General features: G+C 42.0%; 1 pseudogene across 1 annotated transcript in view; it reads right to left on the bottom strand.

The window, feature by feature from the left end:
* The window catches only part of LOC139360276 (glyceraldehyde-3-phosphate dehydrogenase pseudogene), a 39,188-nt pseudogene extending 16,826 nt beyond the window's left edge, over positions 1-22,362 (bottom strand). Inside the window, exon 1 of the transcript XR_011617567.1 lies at positions 1-22,362. This exon is cut by the window's left edge and continues 16,826 nt beyond it. The product of XR_011617567.1 is annotated as a glyceraldehyde-3-phosphate dehydrogenase pseudogene (transcript).

The raw sequence follows: 22,362 nt of genomic DNA, 5'->3' as shown, positions 1-22,362 counted from the left end.
TACATGGAAACAGAACAGCCTGCTCCTGAATGACTACTGGGTAAATAACAAAATGAAGGCAGAAATAAAAACGTTCTTTGAAACCAATGAAAACAAAGACACAACGTACCAGAATCTCTGGGACACATTTAAAGCCGTGTGTAGAGGGAAATTTATAGCACTAAATGCCCACAAGAGAAAGCAGGCAATATCTTAAATTGACACCTTAACATCACAATTAAAAGAACTAGAGAAGCAAGAGCAAACAACTTCAAAAGCTAGCAGAAGGCAAGAAATAACTAAGATCGGAGCAGAACTGAAGGAGACAGAGACACAAAAAACCTTCAAAAAAATCAATGAATCCAGGAGCTGGTTTTTTTTTTTTTTTTTTTTTTTTTAAGATCAATAAAAAAGATAGACTGCTAGCAAAACCAATAAAAAAGAAAAGAGAGAAAGAAAATCAAATAGATGCATTAAAAATGGTAAAGGGGATATCACCATTGATCCCACAGAAATACAAACTACCATCAGAGAATACTATAAACACCTCTATGTGAATAAACTAGAAAATCTAGAAGAAATAGATAAATTCCTGGACACTTACACCCTCCCAAGACTAAATCAGGAAGAAGCTGAATCTCTGAATAGACCAGTAACAGGTTCTGAAATTGTGGCAATCATTAATAGTCTACCAACGAAAAAAAGTCCAGGACCAGACGGATTCAGAGCTGAAATTCTACCAGAGGTACAAAGAGGGGCTAGTACCATTCCTTCTGAAACTATTTCAATCAATAGAAAAAGAGAGAATCCTCCCTAACTCATTTTATGGGACTAGCATCATCCTGATACCAAAGCATAGTAGAGACACACAAAAAAGAGAATTTTAGGCTAATATCCCTGATGAACATCGATGCGAAAATCCTCAGTAAAATACTGGCAAACTGAATCCAGCAGCACATCAAAAAGCTTATCCACCACGACCAAGTCGGCTTCATCTCTGGGATGCAAGGCTGGTTCAACATATGCAAATCAATAATCATAATCCATCGCATAAACAGAACCAACAATGAAAACCACAGGATTATCTCAATAGATGCAGAAAAGGCCTTTGACACAATTCAACAGCCCTTCATGCTACAAACTCTCAATAAACTAGGTATTAATGGAAGCTACCTCAAAATAATAGAGCTATTTATGACAAACCCGCAGCCAATATTGTACTGAATGGGCAAAAACTGGAAGCATCCCTTTGAAAACTGGCACAAGACAAGGATGTCCTCTCTCACCACTCCTATTCAACATAGTGTTGGAAGTTCTGGCTAGGGCAATCAGGCAAGAGAAAGAAATCAAGGGTTTTCAATTAGGAAAAGAGGAAGTCAAATTGTTTCTGCTTGCGGATGACATAATTGTATATTTAGAAAACCCCATCCTCTCAGCCCAAAATCTCCTTAAGCTGATAAGCAACTTCAGCAAATTCTCAGGATACAAAATCAATGTGCAAAAATCACAAGCATTCCTATACACTAATAATAGACAAAGAGAGAGCCAAATCATGAGTGAACTCCCATTCACAATTACTACAAAGAGAATAAAATACCTAGGAATCCAACTTATAAGGGATGTGAAGGACCTCTTCAAGGACAACTACAAACCACTGCTCAACAAAATAAAAGAGGACACAAACAAATGGAAGAATGTTTCATGCTCATGGGTAGGAAGAATCAATATCATGAAAATGGCCATACTGCCCAAGGTAATTTATAGATTCAACACTATCCCCATCAAACTACCACTGACTTTCTTCACAGAATTGGGAAAAAACTACTTTGAAGTTCATATGGAACCAAAAAAGAGCCTGCATAGCCAAGACAGTCCTAAGCAAAAAGAGTAAAGCTGGAGGCATCACGCTACCTGACTTCAAACTATACTACAAGGCTACAGTAACCAAAACAGCATGGTACTGGTACCAAAACAGACATGCAGACCAATGGAACAGAAGAGAGGCCTCAGAAATAACACCACACATCTACAACCATCTAATCTTTGACAAAACCCAACAAAAACAAGCAATGGGGAAATGATTTCCTATTTAATAAATGGTGCTGGGAAAACTGGCTACCCATATGCAGAAAGCTGAAACTGGATCCCTTCCTTACACCATACACAAAAATTAACTCAAGATGGATTAAAGGCTTAAATGCAAGACCTAACACCATAAAAACCCTAGAAGAAAACCTAGGTAATACCAGTCAGGACATAGGCATGGGCAAAGACTTCATGACTAAAACACCAAAAGCAATGGCAACAAAAGCAAAAATTGACAAATGAGAGCTAATTAAACTAAAGAGCTTCTGCACAGCAAAAGAAACTATCATCACAGTGAACAGGCAAACTACAGAATGGGAGAAAATCTTTGCAATCTACTCATCTGACAAAGAGCTAATATCCAGAGAGTTTACAAAGAACTTGAACAAATTTACAAGAAAACAACAAACAACCCCATCAAAAAGTAGACAAAGGATATGAACAGGCACTTCTCAAAAGAAGACATTTATGCAGCCAACAGACATATGAAAAAATGCTCATCATCACTGGTCTTCAGAGAAATGCAAATCAAAACCACAATGAGACACCATTCATGCCAGTTAGAATGATGATCACTAAAAAGTCAGGAAACAACAGATGCTGGAGAAGATGTGGAGAAACAGGAACACTTTTACACTGTTGATGGGAGTGTAAATTAGTTCAACCATTGTGGAAGACAGTGTGGCGATTCCTCAAGGATCTACAACTAGAAATATCATTTGACCCAGCAATCCCATTACTGGGTATATACCCAAAGTATTATAAATCATGCTACTATAAAGACATATGCACACATATGTTTATTAAGGCACTATTCACAATAGCAAAGAGTTGGAACCAACCCAAATGTCAGTCAATGATAGACTGGATTAAGAAAATGCAACACAACCATAAAAAAGGATGAGTTTATGTCTTTTTGCAGGGACATGGATGAAGCTGGAAACCATCATTTTAAGCAAACTATCACAAGGACAGAAAACCAAACACTGCATGTCCTCACTCACAGGTGGGAATTGAACAATGAGAACACATGGACACAGGGCAGGGAACATCACACACTGGAGCCTGTCAGGGGTGAGGGGCTGGGGGATATATAGCATTAGGAGAAATACCTAATGTAAATGACAAGTTGATGGGTGCAGCAAACCAACATGGCACATGTATACCTATGTATCAAACCTGCACGTTGTGCACATGTACCCTAGAACTTAAAGTATAAAAAAAAATTAATTAAAAAAAGAAAAATGCAACACGCCTCCTTCCCCTGCACAAAATGCAAGAGCCAACATTTCTCCAGCTCTTGTAAGGCAAGTACAACATCCATATGTTAATGCAAAATACCATAGGAACCAAAGGAAAGTGCTGGAATCAGGGACAAGAGCCCTTCCCCTGGTTTTTCAGCCTAGTGAAACGCTAGGCTTATGAAACCACCAGGGCAATTTTCACAGGGAAAGGAAAGAAGAGGACATATCTCCAGCGGGCAGTGAGGGGTGATCAGCGAAAGAGGCGAAGAGGCCAGATCAGTCAGCAGTCTCAACTAAACAGGTACAAAGGCTTCAGAGTGTTGTGGCCAACAAAATGTGCCATCCCTTCTTACACCGGAGGGTGCCAGGCAGAGCTCCTGCACCAAGCCCCGCTGCACCTCACATGATGCACCACACGGGGGCGGAAAGGCTTGGAGGGAAAAACAAGGAAGCCTGACCTGGCAGGTACTTTTGGGTCCTTTTTCTCCACCTGGGTGGCTCTGCAGGGTACCTGACAAAGGAATGAATCAAAGCACAGGCAAGTGCTCAGCCAACAGCTTAAGGGCTAGGTGTCTATGAGTACTGAGAATGGAGCTGAGCTGAAGTCACTGGGAAAAGCCGCAGGACCCAGTGGGGCTTGAATGAGGCCTTGAATTCCTCAGTGCAGGCAATAGGCACAGCCCGAGCAGTGGTGCAGAGGAGGACGGGGGGCATAAGGAGGCCCCCCGCCTTCTGGAAAGTGTGTATAGAGGGCAGATGAGAGAGCTCGGGTGCCAGACTAAGCCACAGACTAGATAGGCAGGTTCCAAGGGCCAAATATACGTTATTATATCATATTCTCCACTTTCCTGTACGTTTAACATAGGTTATAATTTTTTAATAAGTTAAATTTGATGGGGAACAAATATGCAAACTAAGAAAACACATTCACAGTCTGGCCCCAGGATTAAGGCCTCTGATTTTCCACTTCTGCTTCCAGTCTAGCGGTCCAGTGTGGGAGATAAAATAGAAGACATGTTAGGTGCTGTGCACAGTAAATGTGAAGAGTGCCATTAGAAAGGAAAATGCTTTCGGGAGATCCATTCCCATAGGGGATTCATGGGGTCCTTGCATTTGGGCTAAATATCAGAAGATGGGTAGGATTTCAACAGACAGGAATGCGAGGAAAAGTATTCCAGGTGGAGACAATGGAGTCTGCAAAGACCCAGGATGGGAAAGGGGTCACTTTTACGGACCAATGAGACCAGACCAGACAGCACTATGCCAAGGTAGAAATGGAAGAGACACCTGGAAAGACATGCTAGGCACACACAGGATCACCCAGGGCCACACCTGGAGACACCCTGCCTGCTTCCCTCACTGACCTCAGAGTAGGAGTTCTGTGTCCCCATTAAAGATGACTGGCCGGGCACGGTGGCTCACGCCTGTAATCCTAGCAGTTTGGGAGGCTGAAGCAGATGGATTACCTGAGGTCAGAAATTCGAGACCAGCCTGGCCAACATGGCTAAAGCCCATCTCTACTAAAAATACAAAAAAATTAGGGGGCATGGTGTTGGTGCCTGTAATCCCAGCTACTTGGGAGGCTGAGGCAGGAGAATTGCTTGAATTCGGGAGGCAGAGGTTGCAGGGAGCTGAGATCACACCATTGTACTCCAGCCTGGGCGACAGAGCAGGACTCTGTCTCAAAAAAATAAAATAAAGTAAAATAAAATAAAATAAATAAATAAAACCAAGAAACAAACAAACAAACAAACAAAAAGACTTGATTAAATTACTTCACACATACAACATGTCTCACGTTCTCTCAAAAACTGGACTCTACGGGAAAAGAATGTCTCCTCCAGCAATGAATATTGATGGTGATGCTAAAAGTTGGGACATCATTCACTATGCAATGGGAACTGTTTAGCTGTCCCTGGAAGATTACCTTGGCAGCATGTTGTAGGATGGACTGAAAGAGATGAAGAGGATACTTCAAGAATCTAGGTAAGAAATGAAGGCCTGATTTAAGTGTTGGTAACAAAATGGAATACAGGGGCAACTGAGGTAGGCCCGAGGCAGAATGGCCGCTAGTTTAGACAAGACTGGGTGTGGGCACAGAATTCTCATGCACGCACTTTTTCAAGCCAGAAACCTGAATGGCAGCCCCCTACTCCTCCCACCTGTCATTCAGCACTACCAACTTTACCTCCACAACACCTCTTGAATGTGTCCTCTTCCTCCCTGGCAACATCATTCCGACTTTTACTCCCCACAGGCCTCCCTGTCTTAGAGAGTCACTCATGAAACGGATCCTCAGCAGTGTTGCCAGAGTTGTGTCTCTAAACTAGTCTCACCATGCCACTCCCTTCCTTAAAACCAACCACTGGGTGGAGCTCCAGGACTGTCCGGATGAGCCTGAGGGCCTTAGCATAACACAGAGGGCCTCTGAAGCCCTGGACCCTGCCTGACACTCCAGACTAATTCTCACCAATCCCTGCCCTATCCCCAGATTCTCCTACTTCGTGCCTCAACAATTTTCCAAACTCAGCGCTTCCTGCATGCAGCATGCTTTTACATCTACCCAGGCCAGTGCACGGCATTCCTTCTGCTTAGAGGGTCCCCAGCTCTCCTGCCAGCACATCCTTCCCAGCTCCTTATTCACCATCCAAAGCACCTCTTTTACAGCCCCTGTGCTTTCTGCATATCTAGTTGCACTGCCATTAATTTTTCATTTATATATCCTGTTCCCCACCCCTACACTGACATGTCCTGAGGACAGTAACTCACCATGTCATCTCTCTGTCCCCAGTGACTGACACAAAATAGACACATGGGCTGATGGAGAGATAGATGGATGCGTGGATGGGAAGATGAAACACCAACAAACTCAAATGCTAGGATGGAGAGAGGAGGTGATGGGGAGTCGGGGAGCAGAATGCTTTGAATCACAAAGCAAGAAATAATTCAAAGATGAATTTTCAAGGTGTCGATGAAACTGAAGAAGCTGGATCATCATGATGAGAGCTGGGAAAGAGAAAAACCACACAGTGGGTGTGGTGCTGAGAATGAACTCATTTGTGTGATATGAAGAGTGAGTGGGGTTGTGAGAGGCCCGGAGCAGGGAAAGGGAAAGGCTGATGAAGGCGAAGCCCAGCTGCCAAGGTTGTAAAGGGACTGGGAATTAGATCCAAAACCTGAAATTGTGCAAGGCCCAGAATATTTTTATACTACAAAAAAAAGGAAAATCTGCTTTTGAAAATTGAATTCAGAAGAGAATCTCCCACTCTTAGTTGACTCAAGTGAGGACCACACAACCCCTCTGTCTACATGTGCTTCTTAAGACATCGGGGGACTCTGGTGGAAATTGGAAGGGAGTTTTTTTCCTTTATCTTGGCCCAGGATCCCACCCAATGGGAATGAGCAGGGAATGGAGTCGGCGATCTGAGGCATGAAAGAGGTTCACTACAAGGAAGTGGAGGGGGAAGGCTGGATGAAAAGAAAGTGGCTTGGCCACTCTGTCCCCAAAAGCAGGGGGCACTGGAGTCAGTTGCAGACTCCAAAACAGTCAGTAATCCATTCTGGAAACCTGAAGCTCCCTATTGAACAGCATAATCTTTCCTCAAGAAATGGAAGAACCAGCACTAATGAAGTCAGCCCTTCTTCCAAAACAGGTACTGGCGACAGAGGGGTGGGCGTGAGATGGGCTCTGGGCCTATTGTCATCTTAGCATGAACCCTGGCCACTGAAGTAGGAATACCCTTCTCATGAGCCCGGCCCTAACTCCCTCCCGCACCAGCTGGAGTCTGTCAAATCCCTGGTGTAGCTCTGAGCAGAGAAGCTCTCTGGGCACAGGGCCGGTGAGGTCACCCAAGACTGTGCTTAACACAAGGGGCTGCCATGGGACCCCACATTTCATTTTGCACTGATCCCTGTAAAATACACAGTCAGTCCTGATTATGAGAAGTTCTTTCAGCAGCAGGCAAAATACCTATTGCTGACCTTTTGTGGTTAAATAGAAAAGGCTTCCTGGCTCCTACAGGGCAGATCAACATCTTTGTGGAGTTCAGATTTTAGAGCAAAGAAATCTTCATCAGGCATGGCGGGGCACACCTGTATTCCCAGCTACTGGGAGGCTGAGGGGGAAGATCACTTGAATCCAGGAATTCAATGCCAGACTAGACTTCATCTCTAAAATTTTTTTTAAACTGAAGTTAAAGAAGGATCTAGGGAACTTTATTCCAGCTTTTAACTGTGGGCTCCTTTCCTTCTTTCATTTTACCGATGAGAAAACTGAGCCCTGGGAAGTGAGATGACTTTCCCAACGTTCAACTAGGCCACTGTCAGTAGTGGTGACCCAGGATTTGCTATCTTTAAGGTAAAATATTTATTAAGGGAAAAAAAACTGGGATGAGAGACATTTGGAAAGAGGACAGAGGGCAGGTTTCAGCAGAATTCCGCTGTCTAAACCATCTCTCTTGCCCATATAACCCAACCTCTCATCTGAACATCAGCTCATGGACATGGAAGCTGCATAAATGGAGACAGGCTGGTGCTTCATGATAAAGAAATGAAATTATCTGGGGGTGAGATGGACTAAGGAAAGGGGGAAAGGAGGGCAAAAAACAAGCAAGTATTCTTTTCTTTTAGAAGAATATTTTTGCAAATGAGTGAAGAGTGAAAATCCTGGGTTCTCGTTTCAATTTTGCCATTGAAGTTAAGCAAATCTCTTCACCTTCCTGGGTCTGTTTCCTTTCCTGCAAAATGAAGGTTATGGCTCATTTCTAAGGTCTGTTGCCAGTGACTTTGGGCTGTAAAAGTGTAAGATGATTTGCATCCTCTGGCACCTGCCCACTTCTGCAGCTAAACTTCATAATAACACAAGCCTCCATGTGCTTATTTGTTTGTGTGAAGCCAAAGCTATTTGAGAAAGAGGTTTCCCAGCCATTCCCTGGCTCTAGTGGCACCTGGCACCTCACTGGGAAAGGGGCATCATACCACTCATAGGGTTGTAAAGGATCAAGAGGTGGGGCCAAGGAGGAACCGATTCCCTCCCTCTCTGATATCTGATGACCACTGAACTGCAGAACTTAATGCTGACTTAAATATGACCTTTTGTTTTGGCATTAAGCTATAGATGTTTCCCAAGTAGGTTTTAAAACTCTTAGACAATCACTAGAAATTTAAATTGGCAGGGCCAAAAGAGATAGTGCCTAGTGAAGAGGAAACGGAAACCCAGAAAGTCATGCTTTGCTCAACACCACTGCCAGTTCATGCCAAAGCTCTGCCCTGCACACTCTTCTCACAGCACACCCTCAAAGAAGATGCAGAACTAGTTACTTTTTTCTTCGTGTTCTCAGGAAAGGGAGGCCATGCCTTGTCACTCCCTCATCACCCTGCCCCAGGAGCTGGAAATCCCAGAAGATACAGTCCATATGCACCGCAACTGCCTCTCTTCCTTCTGGGGTCCCAGGAGCTATGATACGAGACTTGAGGACGCCTCTCAGCAGCCCCTTCTCTGCAGCACTGAGCATGAACACCTTGTAACCACCTTGCTTCCTAACATTCACACAAGCCCGTGAATCTTACGAGAGCCTTCATGTTTGTCATTTTGTTTGATTTTTCCCACACCTTATACCTGCATCTTTCCACTGCACAGATGAGAGCAAGATCAAGAATACCTATAGGGCTCGGTCTAGGCTGCAGCAGCACTGAACAGTGGCTGTGTGAGCCCAGGGAATCTCTGGCTGTGAAGTCATGTCTGTGATTTCTACCAAATCTACTAACTTCAACACAGAAATCAGCAGAGCTACTTCAGCTGAAACCTTGAAGTGACCCTTGTTTCAGACAATGGCTAATGCTACTCTTGACAAGAGAAATGTCTAGCCAGATCCTTGACAAAGTGAATTAGCTTTTCCAAGGTCATACACTGTCCCTTCCCTCACCCAACAAAGCCAGGACACTGGACATTGCCTGATTTGCAGCAGTGGTGGGAACCCTGACTTATAGTTGCAAAGTCCTTGGCAGAGAATCTGCTTAACACTGAGGCTTTGTTGAATGCACCTTCGTGCCCTAGCATAACATGTGAAGCCTTGACATGAAGTTGCCCCCGTCCACCTCCCACCCCCTGCAGCCCCAGGGGCCAAATCCTTAAAGTCATATTTATAGTTGGCAAAATAATTCACCCCAAGGAGGTTGGGCAGGCAGGAAACAAAATCAGCCTTCACCTTCGCCCTTAAATGATGTTGGAATGTGTAAGCATCTCTACTTCTCTCACATCTGTCTCTCTAGCATTGAGCACTATGCCTGGAACATGCCCACTCAGCTGAGGGGTGAACTTCCCAGGGTCTCTGCTCTTAATGAGTCACAGCCTTGGGGCTGGGGAAGGCCAGCCCTTCACAGATGACATCAGAACACCCAGGCAGAACCACTCCCTACTTCAGCCCTTGATGCTTTCAGAAAAGCATCTCATTGGAGTGTCTTCAGTGAATACAAAGAATGCATGGAACTGCTTCCAGTGCATCTGTGGTCTCCAGGAGTCTGTCAATTCTTTTACTTGTAATGAACATACTTCAAATATATGTGTGGGAATGCCAGCCTGAACACCACACAAACACCTATACCTTTTTCAAACTTCTTAAACAGAGGGAAACGTGGTATATGGAACGACTTGCCACCCACCTCACTGGCTTCCAAAGCTGAGCAATCCGGGCTGCTGGATTGAGGCAGGACACCCACTGGATGCAGACAGCACTGAGAAAAGTGGCCTGGATCTCACAGGAACAGCTGGAAATTGAAACCCATTGGAACGTGCTTTGGGTTAGTGAACATGACCTTAAAACCACAGTCTGGCAGCAGAAAACTGCAGGTCACTTGTGGCTGTGACAGTGAGACAGAGGAGCAAGGACTAGACAGTCCATTCTGGAGACTGGCCAGGTGTGCTCCTCCCTTCCCACCAGGGGCAGAGAGGATGGAAATTATGTGATTGCCAAGGGCAGCTGAGAAAACAAGTCATGCCTGGGGTTTTATTTGTTAAGTGAACTGAGTTGGGAGAATGAAGATCTGAGAGAAAGGGAAGAAGGCAGACTGTGAGTGGTGAAGACGGTGAAGGCCAGCAGCAGCCTTCCACACCTATTCCATTGTCATCTGATGGACAGCCAAGACAGGCACTTTTCCTGGCTCTTACTTATGGTATTGTCTTCACTATTTGGCACAGTCATGTGAAAGGTGGGCCTACCAGAAGCAGACAAAGCCTGTTGTACCTTGCACTGCCCTTTGCCTCCATAATTCTGGGGGAGGAGAGAATTTGAGCCTTATATATTATACTTACTGTAATCCCGAAGAAAGAAAGGGGGTCCCTAATTGATCCTACAGAGTTCTCTCCCTCTTTGCCCATTAAAATCACCCAGGGAGTTTCTACAAAATTACAGGTACTTAGGCCTCACTTCAACTAATTGCTCTCTACATTTAAAAGACAAACAGAAAAGCTCTCCAAGGTTAAGAAAATCTGTAGCTTAAACTAATCAAACCTCAAGAATTCCACGCAATCGGTATAGTTTCTTTAACTGGAATGTAGGCAGAGGCTCACTCACATCAAAGATAGAGATAGTTGAGCACAAAGGCTCATGACTACAATCTCAGCACTCTTGGTGGCCAAGCAGGAGGATCGCTTGAGCCTAGGATTTCAAGACCACCCTGGGCAACATAGGGAGACCCCATCTCTACAGAATTAAAAATTTGTTAAAAGTCTAGCCAGGCATGGTGGTGCATACTTGCGGTCCTAGTCACTCCTGAGACTGAGGTAGGAGAATCTCTTGGCCTGGGAAGTGGAAGATCGCGCCACTGCACACCAGTACTCTGGGTGACAGAGCAAGATCCTGCCTCATAAAAACAAACAAAAAAAGAAGGTTAGAGAAAAAAAATATATATATATCTAAATGAATAGCCTCAGCACTGGCGTTTCCAATGACTCTCTTGCTGCTTGCCAAACTATGTTCTCCATACAACAGCCTGAGAGATTTTTTAAAGTAAACTCAAATCCTATGTCTCACCTATATAAAACCTTTCTGGGGCTTCCCATTCCATTTACAACAGACTCTAAACTGATCTCCAGCTCTCCCGGACACTGCATGATCTGCTCATCCTTCCAGCTCGTGTCCTCATCACACTTCCTTTTACTCACAGTGTCCCAGCCAGATTGGTCTCCCTTCAATTCTGTAAACACGCAAGACTTTCTTGTCTCTGGATCTTCACATTTATCATTCCCTTTACATAAAATGGTGTGCCTCATCTTCTCACGGTTGGCTGTCTATTGACATGTAGATCTCAGCTGAATTGTCACTGCCCTAATGAGATGAAAGATCCCTGACCATCCTCTCCCGAATAGGCTCTGCTTCATTCATCACATCACACTGTTTCTCCCCTCCTAGCTGTTACCACAACCTGCAACTAACTTATCTATTGTCTGTTTTATTGTTTATCTGTACCTGCATAGGGACCTTAGACTGTCTTGCTTCCTGCTACATTCCCAAGAGCCTAGAATCATGCCCAATGTCACAGAGAGCCCCATAAATATTTATTAAATAAATTAATCCATGAAGGCAAAGCTGGATCAAAATACATCAGCATATCTGGAGAATTATAGCAGTCAGAGGAGGAAAACAGTGAGTTAGGATGGAACGCAGCAGAATGGGTCACTACCTAAGCCAACAGACCTGAAAAGTCTTCTATCATTCCTCGACTGGACACTTTCCTGCATGAACCCATGCCACAGTGCAGGTCTACTTTTGCCCAGATTAACCCACAGAGCCAAGAGCTGGGTCAAGGAAACATTTGCATGGAAAATGCCAAAAGAGAAAGCAGTCCCATAGCAGTCTCCCTGGTAATAACTTCGAAGGCCTATTTGCTTAATCCAAATATACATAGAGTGCCTTCACCACCCACATATTTAGAAAGGGAAAATGAAGTATGGTCATATAGCTCTGCTTGTCTATAACTGCAATTCAGATCCCAAAATTTAAAACAAGTGAACAGCCAAACTTTCAAAACAGCAGTCCCTTTACAAAAAAATAGTTCGTTAAGTGTGTGACTCAAAGAATTCCCATTGATTCTTCTCAGAACAAAAGATCTTAATAGGGCAGATCAGTAATGACTGAAACAGCCAGTGGATTATAATGTTTTGCACATACTGTGCAAAACTATGGAACTTTGCACTCTGGACAGAAGAGCTATACCTATAAAAATTTCCCAACAGAAATCATACTCTCTATCTATGAAACAGTGCAGTAAAGTTAAATCAGTTGAAAGGGAAAAAAGCAGGTGTCATTAGAATACTTGGAAGAGTAGTGGATATTTTGGAGAATCATGGTCATTGAAAAGAAGTGCAGAAGGTTAAACTGGATAAAATTTTTATTGGGTTGGTAAAAAGAAAAGGGAAATTGACCATGCTCCCAGAGTTAGGCCTTAACTTTTTATTTAGGTGTCAAATTGGCTGCTGCACTGGTGGGCTGATAATTTGTGGCCAAGGAGGGGTCTTTAATCTGGCATCCAGGATGGAGTGCTTGTGCTGAAAGTTTAGGGAAATACTAAGAAAACACATGTCTAGGGGTGACTGTCTGGCTGACACAGCAGTCACAGCTGCATTGTGGAACAGGATGCCTAGATGACCATCAGCCTTGAAGATTAATTTCAACACCCTAATTTGAGTGACTTGTAAAAAATGGAAGCTTCATGATTTAGTCTATTTGTGCTAGTATAACAAAATATATCGGATTAGAAAATGTACAAATAACAGAAACCTATTTCTTATGTTCCAGATGCCGGGAAATACATGATCAAGTGTCTATGAGTTTCATGTCTGGTGGGAGCCCAGTGTCTCCTTCCAAGACAGCATCTTGTTGCTGCATTGTCTGTGTCCTCATGTGGCAGAAGAATGGAAGGGGTCAGCTAGTTTCCTCAAGCCCTTTTATGAGGTCACTAATCCCATTCATGAGGGCCCTGTCCTCATATGCTAATCGCTTCCTAAAGGCCCCAACTCTAAACACTATCACATTGGCAATTAAGTTTCAACATATGAATTTGGAAGGAACACAATCAGACCATACAATTTCACAAGATCAAGAAGGAATATGGGACAAAGGTGAATTTGGTATAGCCTAACTCATGCACTGCTGCAAGGGACTTTGGGAATATTTTTTACTTTGAGTCACACAGCAAAAACCAGAGACAAGAAAGAACAGGGGAGCAAAGGAAAGCCTAAAATATTCATTGTCATGACCTAGGATGTTACAGGATTTTATGGCACTTGGACTAATGTCTATTCTGTGCAATTCACCGACCTCCAAGAAAAGTAGCAGAAAGAGAGTTTTCAGATAAGAATTTCAGGGACCCTGGAAACAAATTAATATTGACTAGCCCAGTTCTTCACCAGTACATGAGAAAGGAGATATCTTTATTTTGGTCATATTGGGTAGTTTTAGTGGATACATGGAAACTTTCTCAATATGACAGTGATTAATGTCTAAGAAATCTCTTACCCAGGAGTCTCCAAGAACATGGCCTCAGACAATGGGCAGACTCATGAGAGAGCTGTCCCACCAGCCACGTCCCACAGCAAATGACCAATTCTAGGCAGACTTTGCTCTCCTCTGGTCTGTTCCCCAACCCTAATACCCCTGTCATCCATCAAGAGTCAGCCTCATGGACAGTGGGGCTTGGTATACTTACTTGAAGCGTACTCTCTGGAATTTCACTTCTAGATCGCAGAACTGTTTTGTAGATACCACCTTTCTCAGCCCCCTTCTATTTGTGTTGTTTATAACTATAGTCTCATGATTCTCCTCACATCAGAAAAAGATAAGAACATTTTAGTGCTAAATTGTTCTTTGTGGATAAGTAAATAAATAAATAAATCCTTGAAGACAAGACTTGAAATCAGAGAAAACATAAGATCCAAACACCCAATCGCAGTCTTCTAAATCAATTTTTTTTCATGCTTTTATGCTGGTTAGTGGTCAAGTTGCAAAATTTCCCAAAGGTGCCTTTATTACAGGCACTTCAATGCAAGCATAGTGGCCAGCTTAAGGTCACCTCTTCAATCCTGAAATCACCAGCTGAAGACTTGTGGGAGTCAATAGAGATTGGTTTGGGGTAAGAGTAAAACAAATCACATGAGCATATGGTATTAAAGCAATGTGGTATACAGACAATGATATTATCTTACTTTACAAGAAAATGTAGTAGAAGCTATCTTTTTATACATCTATCTGGTGATTACTGTGCTCCTGGACACAAATGTGTGTAATTTTTTAAGTTGCATCTGGCTTAGAGGTCTACATCAAAAATTCCAAGGGAAATGAGCAGGAATCTTATCAAGATAATACCAAAAGGCTGTTTTCCATTGCTTAGAAATGTGTGAAAATGAATGTCCACAGTAAACTGAAGAGATGCATAGGAAATCTCAGAAGGAATCTCTTACCTCCTAAAAATGTCTTACATTTGGAATGCAATCTGATGCAAAGATAGGCAACAGACATGAACAGACACCCACCAAAGAAGATATACAAATTACAAGAAAGCATATGAAAAGATACTGAACATCATATGTCATTAGAAAATTGCAACCTAAAACACAAATGAGATACCACTGCACACCCATTAGAATGGTGAAAATCCTCAACACTGACAACAACTAATGCTAGCAAGAATGTGGAGCATCAGGAATGCTCATCCGCTGTTGGTGGGGATGCAAAATGGTACAGGCACTTTGTAAGGCAGTTTGACAGTTTCTTATAAAACTAAACATATTCTTACCATATAATCCAGCAATCATGCTTCATTGTATTTACACAAATAAATTGGAAACTTATGTCCACACAAAAACCTATTTCTAGGTTAGATCTTTATAGCAGTTTTATTCATGATTATCAAAACCTGGAAGCAGCCAATTTGTCCTTCAATAGCTCAATGGATAATGAAATATTATTCAGTGCTAAAAGAAAAAAAGTGCTATCAAGCCATCAAAAGACATGGAGGAAACTTAAATGTATATTACTAAATGCAAGAAGTCAACATTAACAGGCTACATACAGTGTGATTCCAAGTATATGACATTCTGGAAAAGGCAAAACCTTGGAGACAGTAAAAAGATCAATAGCTGTAAGAGTCAAGGTGCACAGAGGGATTAATAGACAGAAGCAGAAGATTTTTAGGGCAGATGACACTAAAATGGTGGTTATATATCAGAATACATTGGTCAAAACTAAGAATGTGTGAGACCAAGAGTAAACTGTGGACTTTGAGTGATGAAGATGTGTCAATGCAGATCAATGATTGTAATAAATGCACCATGTGGCGTAGGATGGTGACAGTGGGGAAGTCTGTGTATATGTGGGAGTGGGAGTATATGAGAACTCTCTGCACTTTCCCTCAATTTTGTTGTGAAGCTAAAACTATAATAGAAAATAAAGTCCATTTTAAAAACTAAATGAGATAATATATGTAAAGCACCTGATACACAGTAAGGGACTCAATTAATATATTAGAGCTCATATGTAGAGCTTTCTATGTGCAAGGAGATGTCCCATATGACCTCTTGGTCTGATCTCAACTGATTATTCCATAAAATAAATATCTGGAGTAGACTTGTAGGGGTCAAGTGTGTGAAAGTTTAAAATATTTTGTCAGATACTCACCAAAAATTTGCATAAACTTACAATTCCACGAATAACACACCTGTCTCCCCACATCTTCACCAACACTTAGTAACTTCAGTGAATCTAATATTTGCTAAACCACTTGTGGTTTTCAAACTGAGTTTAATGAAGGGATAATGTTCTTCGTAATGCAAGAGAAATCCCCAAGAAAAGAAAGCAGCTTGTTAAAAGTATGTCAGTCTACCTTTTTTCTTCTTAAACATTGGAGTTCCAAGAGCTCTTGACTTGATTGGCACAAAGTTCCAGTTTCATCTGAAGACTCAACTGGGGAAATATCTACTTTCAAGCTCACTTACATAGGTATTGGAAAATTCACTTCCTCGAAGCTTATTGGACTGGGAACCTCAGTTCCCCTTTGACTGTTGGCTGCCCTCAGTTCAATACTGTATTGTCCTGTCCAGCATGGCAGCTTGCTTCATCCAGCCCAATGAGAAAGAGAAAATATAAAACAAGACGCAAATCACTACCTTTTCTAACCTAATCATGGAAGTAACATTCCATCATTTTTGTCCCATTATACTGACTAAAAGTAAGTTACTAGGTTCAGCCCACACACAAGGGAATGAATACCAGGAAGCAGAGATCACTGGACTCACCTTAGAGGCTGGCTACCATACCATCATTGTCAGACTCCAGAGGAAATGGTTGAGTGACATCTATGTGACCTCCCCCCAAAAATAACTGACAGAGAATTCAGTAAGAATTAAAAAAGACATTTTGCTAAAGCTTTCTCCGTTCTCATTCTGAAGGTCTTGCCTAGAAAGACAGCCAAGTTGAGCTCATATAACCCAAAACTTCTGGCCCTAGTTCTCCCTGTATGGTGGAGGGGATGGCCCATTGTTCCTTACTTCTGAAAACTGGTTCTTTAAGTACACTTCAAATACCTGGGATCCTACTCATATCTGTGCTATAGATAGGAATAAAATTGCATCTCCTTGGCAAACAGCTTTGGCCTGGGCAATGATTTCAGCCTCTCATTAGTATGGGAAACTTTCCAGTATTTTCATCTTTGTGGTCACTGTTCTCTTCTATTTCCTTGTATGTATTAGTCCATAAGCACTAAGTTTCAAAAGCACTAAGACATTCTAGAGTCTTGATTTTTTCACTCATCTTTCCATTCGTTTATTAAATAAACATGTATTAAGTTCCTATGATATGTCAGATGTTGTGCAAATGTTTATGGTAATAAAAATATGTATGAGACATAGACACTTTATTTCATCAAACACTCAACAATGTTTGAACATTTGCTCTGTACAAGGTGCTAAGGATCAGTAAAGGAGTAGTACAGTTTAAGACAACACAACAAGAACAAACTCTTCACTCCACTGGCTGTCACACCTTTTTACTGAGATCTTCATGGTACAACTTCTTGAACAGGTGTTGTTTTTAAGAGTCACTCTTTCCACATTTTTCTTCTCTTCCTCAACACACAAATGAATTGTGTGTTGGACTTTCCAGTTGAACTTCCAATCCAACTATTTGTGGAAATTGCTCTAAACAAATTACTTAAAATGTTGCCAAAATCAATAATCATTTATTTTCCTATTGCATTTGATGTGACAGCAGCACCCAACATAGTGAACCAAACTCTTCTTGAAACACTTTCTTCACTTGACTTTCACAAGGCCATGTCCTCCTAATTTTTCTCCTTGCTGCCACCAACTCCTACTCAGCATATTTAGCTGGCCCCTCCTTCTCTGTTCAACTTCCAAATGTTGATATGTGTATTCCAGGATTCAGTCCAGAAACTTCCCCTGTTATACATGAATATTCTTACCCTAACTTATTTCATCTAGTCCTATGCCTTTAAAACTTATTCTATGCTTCTCATGACCTCTCTGGGACTCAAGCACAAGGGGTGTAATTATCCTAAAGTAAACCAGGAGTTTGGTAAGCCGGCCAAAAAGAGGGATTTTCCTTTTCCCAGCATGAGAGACTGTGCTTAGTATAGATCCCTGTAAAATGGGTGGCTTTCTCCCCTAAGAAAAGGTAAATGCTTTGTGTGAGCCCCAAGGACTCTAGATGCCGGGCAGTTGATTTTTCCAGACAATCTTGTGAACAGCTGACACCTAAGTCTAGAATGTTTCACACCAACAGCCTGTGTGTTCCCCCATTGATAAAGCTGTGTCTTGTGCTTACGTGATAAAAAATTATAACAAGGGAGACTAATGTTCCCACACTGGAATGCAGACTCCCATTGTGAGCCCAGCATTTCCTGACCATTTATGCATCAGTATAAAATAGGAGGATGGAGAAATCATGCTGTCTATTCTTTTGGTGATCAGTAATCTTTGTGAGTCTTCCTAATATTGCATTTTTTTTTTCTGAGTACAGACAGGGGACTTTATTGGTGGTACATGACAAGGTGGGATTCCCTAGGCACCTCCCTCTTCAGGGGGTCTGCACTAAACTGTGTGGAGGAGAGATTCTCAGTGTTGGGGGGGACTGAGTGTGGCAGGGACTCCCCAGCAGCTGAGGGCCTCTGTTTTCCTCTCATGCCATCGCTGGGGCTGGTGGTCCACAGGTCTTACTCCTTGGAGGCCACGTGAGCCATGAGGTTAACCACCCTGTTGCTGTAGCCAAACTCATTTTCACATCAGAAAATGAGCTTAACAAAGTGGTCATTGAGGGCATTGCCAGTCCCAGGATCCAAGGTGAAAGAGTGGGTGTCAGTGGTTAAGCTGGAGGAGACAACCTCGTTCTTAGTGTAGCACAAGATGCCCTTATGGGGGCCTTCTGATGCTGCTTCACCACCTTCTTGATGTTATCATATTTGGCATGTTTTTCCTGAGGGCAGGTCAGATTTATGACCAACATGTTTGTGGTGGGGACCTGGAATGTCATGCCAGTGCTCTTCCCATGCAGCTCATTGATATACTTGCCCACAGCCTTGACAGTGCCAGTAGATGCAAGGATGATGTTCCTGTGGGCCCTGCAGCTGTCATGCTACAGTTTCACAGAGGGGCCATCCACAGTTTTCAGTCATAGCACTGACTGTGGTCATGAGTCCCTTCACTGTATTAAACTTGTCATGAATGATCTTGGCCAGCGGTGCTAAGCAGTTGGTGGTACAAGAAACATTGCTGATGATCTTGAGGCTGTTGTCGTATTTCTCATTGTTCATACCCATCACAAACATGGGGGTGTCAGCAGAGGGGTTAGAGATGATGATCCTTTTAACTGTCCCCTGCAAATGAGCCACACACTTCCCCATGGTAGTGAAGATGCCACTGGAGTCTACGATGTGCTTAGTACCAGCATTGCCTTATTTGATTTTGGTGGGATTTAGCTTGAGGAAGATGGTGGTGGGATTTCCATTGATGACAAGCTTCCCATTCTCAGCCTTTACAGTGCGATGGAATTTGCCATGGGTGAAATCATATGGAACATGTAGACCATGTAGTTGAGCTCAATTAAGGGGTCATTGATGGTGACAATATCCACTTTACCTGAGTTATAAGTAGGCTTGGTGACCAGGCACCCAATAGGGCCAAATCCATTGACTCTGGCCTTCACCTTTACCATGGTGTCTCAGGGATGTGGCTGGCACTGCACAAGAAGATGTGGCTGTCTGTTGAATGGGAGAAGCAGAGAGCTGCAGCATATTATTTAACCCACAGTTATCATATTGAGAAATTCTTCACACACTCTGATGCCAATAGGTGGTGACTTGGGTGGGCATCACTTGACATAGCAGGCTGACATTCCCTGAGCATGTGGACAGTTCAGTTGTCTCAGTGTCACTTGTTTAAAAGACAGTCTTTTTCCCTATTGAATTTACTATTGTTAAAATCAATTGGCCATATGAATTTAGGCCATTAACTCACACATAGGCAAAAATTCCCTCAAAATAAATTATAGGCCTAAATTTAAGGGCTAAACTGTACACCTCTTAGAAGAAAACATAGATTAACATATTCATGATCTTGAATTAGGCAAAAACCCAACTTTTCATGGTTAAAAAGTAGTTGAAAAATGAAACAGGATCAAAACTAAAAATGTTGGCATTTAAAAGCCATCAATAAGAAAATGAAGAGCTAACCCATAGACTGAGAAAAAAAAAATCAAATCATATATTTGATAAAGGACTCATGTCCAGAATACGAAATGCACTTACAACTAAGCAACGAAAAGATAAATAACCCAATTTTAAAATAGGCAAAATATTTGAATAACCATTTCATCAAAAAGGTGTAGGAAGAGTCAACAAAGTACATGAAAAGATGATCAGCATCATCAGTCAGCAGGGAAATGCAAATCAAAACTACAATGAGACACCACTTCCCCACTAGAGTGCTATAACAAAAAAGGACAGTAACACCTGGAGGAAGTGAAATAACAATGATGTGGAAAAACTAAAATACTTACGCATTGTTGATGGGACATGCAGCCATGTTGGAAACCAGTTTCGCAGTATCTTAAAATGTTGAAGATACATTTACCATACGACCTAGCACTATCACTCCTAGCTATTTACCCAAAAGAAAAAAACCTATGTTCACACAACACATGAATGTGAATATTCATAGCAACTTTATCCATAACAGTCCATAAAGTTGAAACACTCAAATATCTATCAACCGATAAATGAATAAACTAATGGGAGCTATCCATATAATTTAATAGGATTTGGCACCTAAAAGGAATTAAATATTGATCTGTGCTGCCACATACATGAACCATAAAAGTATATTAAACTAAATGAAAGAAGACAGATACAAAAGACAACATATTGCATTATTCCATTTATACGGTCTCCAGAAAAGGCAAATCTGTAGAGTCAGAAAATCAATTAGGAGGTGCCTGGAGCTGGGGACTGGGAAAAAGTGGTGGTGATTGATGAACATGAGGGATTTCTTAGGAATGACAGAAATGTTGCAAAACAGGATCATGGTGATGGTCACACAAGTCTAAAATTTTACTGAAAATAATCTAACTGCACACTTAAAATAAGCAAATGTTATGTCAATTATACCTCAGTAAAGCTATTTAAAAATAAAAGAAATTTAGTACTGTGGCCCCCATCAGTCTTGCCCTTTGTTTAATTTCTCACTTTCTTTACGGCTTTTATTTATTGGTTCCACTCAGACACTCCAAGAGACACTGGCTGAAATCTGCAGCCTCCAGGACTCTCAACAGCTGAGGGAATGTGCAGCCCCATACCGAAGGCAACGGGGGATCTATAAGGTGCACTCTAGCATGTGCTACAGCAGGCAAACATGTGTGATGCACCCGAATGGTTCAGATAGTGCTCCACATGTCTCAGCAAGACCCAGGGCCTGTTGCTATCAGAGAACAAGCTGCTGCATCTTGCCACACAGGGCCAACCTTTTCTAGGCAAGTGGGTTTGAACCATTGGTAGTCAGGTCCCAAGTAGCAGTTGAATGTCTACAACATGGGAGGAGGGCAAGACCTAGAGTGGGGTTTCAAAGCAAATCATTTTATGAATATTATTTCGAATAACTGTAGAAAGCATTATTTTCAAGTGTTTACGGGATGTTCACCAACACAGACCATATGCTGCACCATAAATCAAGTTTCAATATATATGCAAGATTCAAAATCATACAGAGTATATGCTATGGCCACAATAGTATTAAATTAGAAATCCATAAAAATAAGATACCTAGAAAATTGCCAATTTTAGGAAACAAGCAACGTACTCTGTTGGTATGGGTCACTTGGGTCAAAGACAAACTCACAAAAAAGAATTCAAAACATCAGTAACTGAATGATGATAACCCCATGCACCAAAATGTTGGACACAGCTGACATAGTGCTTAGAGAGAAACTTACAACTTTAAATGCCTGTAGAGGAAACGAACAAAGGACTAAAGTCAATTATCTATGCTTTTATAATAAGAACCCTGAAAAAAAAGAGTAAAACAACCCCAAAGTTAATAAATATAAGGCAATAATAAAAATAAAGAAAATCATGAAATAGAAAAATAAACAAACAATAGAGACAATCAATGGTCAATTCTTCTGTACTCCATGCACAAAAATTCAGTTCAGAATGATTTTATATTTAAATATATATCCAGAACCACGGAGATCTTAGAAGAATAAATTAAGAAAATACAGGAGCCGGGCATGGTGGCTGATGCCTGTAATCCCAGCACTTTGGGAGGCTGAGGTGGGTGGATTACATGAGGTCAGGAGTTCAAGACCAGCCTGACCAATATGGTGAAACCCTGTCTCTTCTAAAAATATAAAAATTAGCCAGGCATGGTGGTGCATGCCTGTAATCCCAGCTACTTGGGAGGCTGAGGCAAGAGAATTGCATGAACCCAGGAGATGGAGGTTGAAGTGAGCCAAGATTGTGCCACTGCACTCCAACCTGGGTGACAAAGCAAGAT

This window comes from Macaca nemestrina, chromosome 1, assembly GCF_043159975.1.
Source record: "Macaca nemestrina isolate mMacNem1 chromosome 1, mMacNem.hap1, whole genome shotgun sequence".
NCBI classification, from domain to species: Eukaryota; Metazoa; Chordata; class Mammalia; order Primates; family Cercopithecidae; genus Macaca; species Macaca nemestrina.
Note: the sequence above shows the minus strand (reverse complement) of the source record. Positions and strands in the feature narration are given on the sequence as shown.